Below are 10,519 nucleotides of genomic sequence, written 5' to 3' on the forward strand. Positions count from 1 at the left end.
GAACCAGACAGACTGCGGCTGCGTTCCATACATCTCTGGAGCAACACCACAGGCGTTGGCAACATCTACAACCGAAGGCAGGGCTGCGTTCCATTCACGTGGAGTTTCACACCAGCAGCACTAACCGGTTCTTACTTCAGCTGGATCAACCTAACAACCTGACAGCCTCACACAGGAGGCTGCTCTACAGACATGAAATCAGCAGCCAGCACCATGTTGTTGCTCTGGAGAAGAAATGTGTTGAACAGTTAATAAAGTGACTGCAGCAGACTGAAGACTGGGGACCAGAGTACCTCTGACAGGTTGAGTAATCCCACTACTCTCCCACCAGAGGAAACATTACATTATAACATCAAGCATACACACTTAGGTCATAGATGACCAGCTCTACATGCACATTTTGATATTTGACAAACCAAATGACCTGCCACATGATTATTATAATGCTCATTCATTTAGATAAGCATATATTTGAGCTCAACTGTTTATATTTTGGTATTCATCTTGTCTTCAATTAGCCTAAATGCATTACATTTCATTCAATATGTGTCTTTTTATTATATAGATTGATATATATGATATATAAATACCATTATTTAAATTTCAAACTTAAACTTACAGATGCTTTCTCCTGACTCTCGATGAGGTGAACCCACTAATGTTTTTCATGTTTAAAAAAAAGTTTACATAATATACAAACATTTAAATACATTTTTTTTAAAAGATTTTATCATTTTAAAATATTTTAAAATATATGTTTACGCTATTTAATATGGGCAGATGATGTTCTCTACCCCTCTGTCTGGGCACCCAAGTAGAAAGGAGGCCCGAGGCATGTGCCTTGAATGCCCGTACCTCGACCCTGCCAAGGGTGGAGCTCGTCAGGCTTGTATCTGTAACTGGTCAATGAGAGGAGTATGTGACTGTTGACTGTTAGTACCTCTTTGAATATAGCTCTGCTATGTGCCAACCGTACAGTAGCAGCAACAGACACCTTTTTTACAAATACGCTGGCTGACATAATCTTAACATGATATTGTGCATTTCCCTGCAGTCGTAAGAGAGAGTTTTTCTTGAAATCAGCGTGTATCGGAGCGATTAACTCCAAAATTTGGCTGTCTCCAGTGTATTCGCCTCTAGCCACCAGCCCCTGTTTCCCTCTATGGACGCATCGTTCATATGATTACTGGTGTCTTTACAAAACAGACTGGTGCTGAACTGCGTGTCCCTCCAGTGTGTCCTTTCCATAGTTAATCAAACATTCGATTATACCGCGATAGGGATATGTGTTGGAGGATTGTGTTATGAGTCTGTCTCCCATCAACCAGTGAGAGTATTGTGCATCCTGGATAGTTATAAAACCCACATCGGTATCGTTAGCTAGGTTTGTACCGTCTGCACTTGTAATCCTCACAAGTGTGAAAAGATATGATTCATATAGGTGTAGGTAATCCTCCCCACTAGCCCATATAAAATTCGAGAGGACCTGTGTCTGTTATTGCCGAAACTAGAGGGATTTCAACAAATGTAGATCTCTGAATGGACGTCTGAGTGTAAGGAACGGTAAACAGATCCATCCCAGTCTTCACACATTCTTCAGACTGGTTATGAATGAGTGCCATGGCTGTCTTCCTAGAATTCTAGCCTACAATATGTCTTTAGACAAAGTCCTGGAGTGTCTGATCAGATCTCTACAACTCTTGGTGCCCAAGTTCTTAACCTGAATAGACTGTGAAATATTCCTCCTAACCCCCCATCTTGGTTCATATAGTACGACATATCTAGTGTCATCGCGAGTGTTCTAGAATCATAGAAAACAGATAGATAGAGATATAGTATATGTCTGCTGTGTTCTATAGTCATAGATATCCACATCAGCATCAGCTGCTGTGAAACTATTCCATACACGGGGATATTGGACTTCAGTAACACCGACCTCATATGGCTCATTCAGAACTATCGGTTTAGCTAATTTAGTCCTGTATTGCCATATATTGTTATTTGGATATACATGTATTGAAGCATTATTAGGCAGTGGAACATAAAAACTGTTCTTCTCCATAGCTCTGATAGGTACGTGTCACATTCAAAAGTTTGCTTGTAACCAGTTAGCATACGCCTTTTATCACACATGGATGATGTATTTTTCAGGGAGCCAGGAGTTAAATTTCTCAGGCCATCACAGCCATTTAACAAGAATCATCTTTTCACGACCACATTTTTTCTATTCTTAAAGTTTTGTTTTTATCAATTATTACTAGTTGTAGCTGTGACTCATAAAATGTACCTTTCGCGACCTCCCCCACACAAACTTATAGTCTGTATACAGGCGGATCTCAAGAAAAGACGTTTAACATCAGGTAGCCTCGGTGCCTCTGTACAATCCCTGACAGCACTGCGAAGCTTATAGACACTTCCAAGACCTCCAGGGTGAGCAGGATCATAATACATCTTTTGCATTGTGCTTTCCATGATAGAGGTGAGACTGGAATGACCACATTATGTTTGTTACACAGACTTTTATTTCACAGTTGTTCTAATCACAGTAAAACAATGTCAGACATTAAAACCAATGATAGTAATCACCGAGAACATGGCTCAGATTTTAAACACACACACACACACACACACAGACACACACGCACACACACACTACATAAAGAAAGAATGAATAAGCAAAAAAAAAAAAAAAAAAAAAGTCAACCATTCAGTCAGTTAATGCTGCTCTGCATTGTGGTTACAACTCATCCCAGTGATCTAACCCTCTCTAATACTATTATATATACTATATATATTATAACTATTTTGATGTAATCATCGCCAATCTTTGTGTCACACATGTCCTTGATCTTATCCGTGATCCTCTCTACTGATTTCAGCTCACGTTGAATGGCCGGTCAAACCTGTTCTCACAGAAAAATTCAGGGATTCCCAACACACACTCATGATGCTTCTGGTTGGGGTGGTTGATCTGACAGCCAAAGCAGAGCTCCTCCCAATACTTGTATACAACATTGTTAAGGAGATGGAGGAGATGGTTTTAACACCGTCTATGACAGCACGCCGTCCAGCCAGTCACAAGCCACATCATGCGAGTCGCCAGGAGGTGGAGACGGTGAAGGGGTCCGCACCAACAGAGATGGAGTAGGAGGAGATGAAGGAGGTGTCTGCACCATCAGATATGTACGAAATGGAGGTGGAGACGGTGTAGGGGACCAAGCCAGAGATGGGTTAGGAGGAGATGAAGGAGTTGATTGCAAAAGTGATGAAGATGCAGGGCTGTACTCTGATACTCTGTGCTCTGATAGAGGGTAGAAAGGAACACACACACACACACACACACACACAATGATTACACATAATATGCATACCATTTGTTATTAGTAGTCGGCGTGTCTGATGATTTTCGGTCTACACAAGTCAGGAAGGAGACCAGTGTGGACATCAGGCGATATATGGTCAAAAACAAGGCCTTTTCTAATACTCTCATTCAGTCTCTGTTGACTCACAGGGTGAGCAACCCTGTGAGTCAACAGCTCTAGCACTGTTCAGTGTCTCATTTAACTAATGAGCGATGTAATTTTATACTTTAAGTCAGTGTTACTGATAATACTTACATACTTTTTTAATACAGGATTTTTACTTGTAGTATTTTCAGTGTGGAATTGATATTTTGCTTGAGAAGTTTTCCATGTAGTGAGTGACACATAGATTTACTTTCTCTGACTGTGTGGAAATGTGATGTTTTCACATCACAAATGAAAAGAAAGACATTAAACTGTGAATCTTGGGCTACAGGTAACACACACACACATGTAGGCTGCTGGAAAGGAAGTGCTGTACTGAACTGAAAAAAAAGCCAAATCTGATTCAACTGATAAAATCCTGAGTCAGGTACAGCTCTATGACATCATCACAATACACGTCTCTACAAAATTCACATAAACAAAATAGTGCTGTTCTGTCATCATCATCCATCATCATCGACATCAGTACAGAATCTATCAGAGCTGATCATCCTTGACAGTGAGTTTATGTACCAAGTTCATAGCTTTGATTGTTGAATTGAAATCTGTGTCACGGAGTGTTCTCGCTGCAGCAGAAAGTAGCACGACCCGACTGAGACTATATAGATAGTTAGTAGTTATAGCATAGATTGTAGGAAATGGTGGCCAGAGGATATTTTTTTTCTTTTTGTCCCCTCATCGCATAGATAGTGAGTTTGCGGCGTCCTTTCCAATTTGAATGTGTCAGATGCAGGATGCATACCTAACAACATCACTGCTTCAGTAAAGGATCTAAAGACTTCTTCCATCACTGATTAAAGTGGGTGGCTAAGAATTACAATTGATTTAAAGTCACTACTCCGCTCCCGTCTACATCTGTGTCTGTAAATAAATGTGAAAATTATTTGTATTTTGTACCTTTTTTCTTGAAAGATGCCATATATAAAGTTATTATTATTATTATGTCTTAAAGGTGTTTAATATTCATTTATTAATTTATATTCACTCTATTTTAACTTCATTCACTCTAATTAGGGATACATTTCTCAGCAGATACAAAATCTGGGTTATCAAATAGTTTTTTCTATGGACATCATGAAGTGGAGGTACCGTAACTATCTATTGTTAAATTGAGTTTGACACATGAAGGAGCCTTCTCATCAGGCTTGCTCAGAGCAGAGGTCTAAAGCTACATCTGTCATCCATGTGAATTATTTTAAGATGTTTCAGTGATGACAGGGTCTATATAATAACATAAAGCAACCAAAATAAACATGTGTGGTTGCCTGTACAGAGGCCATACAGCAGTAGAACGCATTGCACAATACCTCTCAATGCTACACAAAGGCCTGGGCTCTCTAATTGTATCAACAGAGAGCAGATGGATCACACTCTAACACTGGTTTTCATTATGCTACTTAACTCTCAGAAGATCCTGGCCACAGATAACTTGTTACTAGCGAACCTGCATCAGTCATTTCCTTCTAAGAGGGCTTTTGACGGTCAGATCCGGTTGTAAATGTGTTTACGTATGCCAGGTCTCAGATGAGGCCTCCAAGAAACAGGCTACTGTTTCAGACAAAATTAAAGAACCAGATAGAGACTTCCTGTCTCCTGCTACAATTATAATTAGTCATCATAGATGGATTACTGCATGGGCCAAGTGGGCACATGCCCAGGGCCCTGGAGTGAAGGGGGCTCCTGGCAAAGAGGTTTATTTTAGATAGGGAGTTGTCGTGATGATGACCACACATGTATTAACTGGAGGTTTTAATCATGACACCTGCATGACAAAACTGCTATGTGTCTATACAGGATGTCCTCAGGTGCAGTGCAAAGTGTAAGTCACCTATACTTTTTGGCTGCTCTCAGAGCCCAACAGACAATCACTGCTGTTATGTGCAAAAAACATTAAAAAAATAAAATAAAAAAAATAATAGACTCGACTCATAGAAATACATTTAACATGTTTGCACATGTATTGCGAGAGTGAAATGAAAATCTTTGGTGGACAGCTAGTCTGCTAAAATATACAGGGGTATCTCTTCCTTCACACAGAGATGGGTACATCTGCAGCTGAAACACCTCAATGTAACCACATCCTAACATATGAACTACTGAAGCCACAGACTGGACACAGTGGTTAACAACATCTGCCCCACAGCTGGTTAACTGCCTGTGTGGCCATAGGCGCTGAAGTTGTTAAGTTGTTGTAAACAGTTTATTTCCCACCCACACCAATAGCAAAAATCAGATAACCAGTGCAGACTTTATCAGTTCATTCACCCTGTAAAATATCAATGTATGGGGTCACTATGCTCTACGCAGAGCCAGAGCTGTAGTGAGCATTTATACATGTGCGCTGGCATGTCTCTGTTGCTGGCAGTGGTGAGCAGATTGCCAGATGTACTTTTCCCTTTAAACACACCGACCCCAGGTGTGTCTCTGGGTGAGAGAGAGCAGACAGACAGAGTGGCAGAGGGGCACTGCTCCATACAAACCTGGCTTGAATGACTCAGTTGCAGCAAGCCAGCATGATCCTCCAACTGGCACTGAGAGGTACAGACAGCAGGGGCAACTTATGGCACTCTGTGGCACCATTTAGCAGCTACTGGCACTCTGTTATCTCTCTTATTGTATTGTTGTGCATTGTGTGTGTGTGTGTGTGTGTGTGTGTGTGTGTGTGTGTGTGTGTGTGTGTGTGTGTGTGTGTGTGTGTGTGTTTGTTGTGTTGCTTGTTTGATGATGTATCATGTATCACATTGTTATTGACTGTTCTGATATAAGAATAATATGCATGAGTAACACATTTGTATTGATTAAATGTCGAGTGGTATACTGCACAGTTTTATTAATGTACCTATTATTCCAATTCTTATAATACATTATGCATTAGGTTACTAAAATGATTTTGAGTTGCCCTGTTGTATGAAGTGTACCACATCTAGGCAAAACTTATTATGAGAAATAAATATATATTAAATATATATGTAAAAGAACGAATTGAAAAAAACACATCCATCCATCCAAAGCAGGATAATGTGTTTGTGACGAGATGATTGTCATTCTGCTGTAGCTCAGTCGTAGCTGCCTGTTCATGTGTAGTCTACCACATGAATCACAGGATGTTCTATCTTTCTTAAATCAAACCCATATGTTTCTCTTCTTAAAAGGAGTTATAAGTAACTAAGTCATTTTTCATATGTCAGTAACAAAGTCATGCTCTGCAGTCAAAGTTAACAGTAAAAGTTCACCAGGTTTGTAAAAAGACTGGGTTTGAAATATGTGAAACATATTGGAATATTTTAATAAGGGGTCTAATAAAGGAAAAATAGTCAACAACAACAACAACAACAACAAAAAACAACAACTGAGTAATTTCTTCATTACTGTTTCCCATGTAGGCTACTCAACTGAATCATCTGAGGCATATTCTTTTTTTTTTCAAATATATGAATTGTTTTTCTTTCTTTTGTTTGTTTGTTTGTTTGTTTGTTGTTCATGATTTTAAATTAGAATCTTGGAATGCACTGACAAATTTAGTGGTCATTTAGTAAGCTTTATAATACATATTTGGGGTTTGGGGTGATAAGTTATCTGCTCAGTTCAGATAGACGTCACACTACATTGTGCAGATAAAACATTCTGTGACTATTAAACCATTTGTGTGGCCTACCCCCTTTGCTAATGAACATACATCATTACTTCGTCACAAACATTTCAGAAACCCACATCCATCGTGTGAGAGCAAATTACTGAGCCATATCCTCAGTGTTGTTATGTGAACAAGTGGAATCCCGAGTCTGCCAGGAATATAAACGAGCACATGGGGTTTTTCTCTCTGGTGGCAATCAACATCTTATTTGATTAAATAAATAAAAGATAAAAATACAAAGTTGCAGTTTGCAAACACATGCAGTGTATAAGCACCTCTGACACTTAAAGGCAGTAGATAAAAGCAGCCACAAACCCCAGGCCATCCCGTGAGAACGTCTGATTCACTCATTAGTCAATTTTTCCAGGAGGAAAAGCTCATTAATTTTACCCCTAATGTTGCTACTGATGGTAAGAGCTTGTAAACATGTGTAGTTGCTCATACCAGCAACATCATTACTGCACCATGGAGACATTTATGAGTCACACATTAAAGCTGAGGAGCTACAGTATCATGGAAATAATATGTGCAAAGACAACTAATTAAGGAAAGTCATCACACAGTAAACCTGATAGGTAAGCACATAAATAAATCAAAGCAACATGTACAGTTTGAAATGTGTTATTTGTCCTGCTATTAAAGGAATGTAACATATATCCCATCAGACTGTTCAGATACAAATACAGTCGTGGTCAAAAGTTAACATCCACTCATAAAGAACATGTTCATCATGGCAGTCTTCAGTTCCAATGATTTCTACAGCTCTCATTTCTCTGTGATGAATGAGAGGAACACAAACTACTTTGTCACAAAAACATTCATGAAGTTTGGTTCAATAATTAATTTATTATAGATCTTCTGAAAATGTGTCCAAATCTGCTGGATCAAAAATAAACATACAGTAATTCTAATATTTGGTGAAATGTCTCTCGGCCATTTTCACCTCAGTTAGATGCTTTTGATATCCATCCACAAGCTTCTGGATGAATTTTTAACCACTCCTCTTGACAGAAACGGTGAGGTTCAGCTAAATTTGTGAGCTTCTTGGCACAGACTTGTTTCTTCAGTACAGTCCAAATGTTCTGATGGGGTTCAAGTCTGGACTTTGTGAAGACCATTCCAAAACCTCAATTCTAGCCTGATTGATCCATTCCTTTACCACTTCTGATGTGTGTTTGGATCATTATCCTGTTAGAACACCCAACTAAAGCCAAGAGCCAATCTTCTACTGCTGATTTTAGGTTTTCCTGAAGAATTTGGAGATGATCCTCCTTCTTCATTATTCCATTTACTTTCTGTAGAGCAGCAGATCCACTTACAGCAAAACAGCCCCACAGAAAAGAACTACAACACACACACACACACACACGTATAAATACATTTATAATAAACTTTATAAACATAATTCTCATACATACATATCTACATATTTACATATATATATACATTTACCCACTTTCCTTTCTGCAAACATAAATAAATAAACAAACAATACAAAAACCATCATAATCCCCTGATGAATTTTAAAGCCCTTCTGCGTCCCTGTACCTTATGAAACTCATTGGACATGTCTTCAAATTCAAACTGTTCCACAGTTTTAAACCAGGAACTGATACAGAAAAACGTTTGAGTGTTGTACATATGGCCAGAATTTTGGGATTTAGTTTAGTAGAGAGTGATTGCAGTGAACTTTTATATGTGTTGCCCCAAACCTCCACACAATAACTTAAAACCAGTAAACAGTAAAAGTACTGTTTGGATTGTACATGATTTTTTATGAGCTTTCCAGCTGATTCTGTCATTTATTGTCACCCCAAGAAATTTGTGCCCATTAACTCTTTCAATGATGATACCATCTATTTATATCTGTACTTGAGTATTTGCTTTATAATTACCTTTTTTTTGTTTGTTTTATTCAGATTTGATTTCTATCAAACACTTTTTAATTTTCCAATTTCTGTAGTGATAACCTCTAATAATTGTAGTAGATTCGCACCTGAACAGAACTATTTGTCATCATCATCATCCAATTACACGAGCTTCAGTATTTTGGATACTATACATACCATTAATGTAGAAAATAAACAGTTTGGGACCCAACACTGACCCCTGGGGGACGCCGCAAGCAATGTCCAAACACGATGAAGAAAACTCTCCCAACTTCACAAATTGTTGCTGCCACTTAGATAACTTCTTACCCAATTCAACACTATGCCCCTGATGCCATATCCTTCCAGTTTATTAATCAGTATTTCACAATTGATTGTCAAATGTTTTTTGAGGTCTAGAAATACCCCAACAGCATGTTCTTTATGATCTATGGAGGTTGTGATTTCCTGGTCTGAATCTGTATTGACTGTTGGTTAGTAATTTGTGTTTATCAATACATTTGTCCAGTCTGTCATTAAAAACTTTACAGAATTTTGGAGAATATGGAAGTAAAGAAACAGGTGTGTAATTTGTGAAGTGGTGTCTGTTCTCAGTTTTGTACAGCGGTATGACTTTAGCTATTTTCATTTTGTTTGGAAATGTACTGGTTTGTAATGGCAAGCTGCACATGTATGTTAGTGGTTTTGAAATCCCAATAATCTCATCAGATATCTGCTGAAATTAGCATCTAACCAGCTAGCCCGGCCTGTATGCCTTCAAAGTACCACTCTGAGCTTCCAGTAGGACAGCTAGCTGCATGGCTAACTGAGCTAACTAACTAACTGCAGCTACAGGTAGCAGGCACTCTGGTGATATGCTGTCCCCCACTTGTTTTAAGTACGAATTTTTTAGAGGTGGCCAATTCTTATTTATTGCACCATTAATAGGTGTCGGCTTATTGAAAACAAAATGACTTGAAACTGACATTGCTGATTCCAAGAACACTTTACGACCAGCCCTGATTGTGCTAGAGTGACTCAGAGTGACTATTTACAAAGGCATACACAAACTCTGAGAAATATGGTGACTGCTAGCATGTTCCCGTTAGGGTGACCAATCATCCCCCATAATACAGAACCGCCCTGTATAATACAGAACCACCCCGTATAATACAGAACCGCCCTGTATAATACAGAATCCTCACGTATTGGAAATAAAATGCACTGTTGCTTATTGAATTAATACGGGACTCGATTTGTTCTGTGTTTTTATGCACATCCTACTCTAAGACATACACTATGTCTGCACATGTTTGGAATGACAAAAGAAATACTGGTATAAAACCAAAAGAATTTCATGAGATAGCAAAGAAGAAGGCCCGTTAAGTCAGAGTTTGCAGAGGAGAATGAATGAAGCCGACAGTGACAGGCTAGTTGTCATATCACGTCATCATCGCCCTGGTTATGGAGACTCAGATCATGTTTTTTTG

This window comes from Pagrus major, chromosome 4 (genome assembly GCF_040436345.1).
Source record: "Pagrus major chromosome 4, Pma_NU_1.0".
NCBI lineage: Eukaryota > Metazoa > Chordata > Actinopteri > Spariformes > Sparidae > Pagrus > Pagrus major.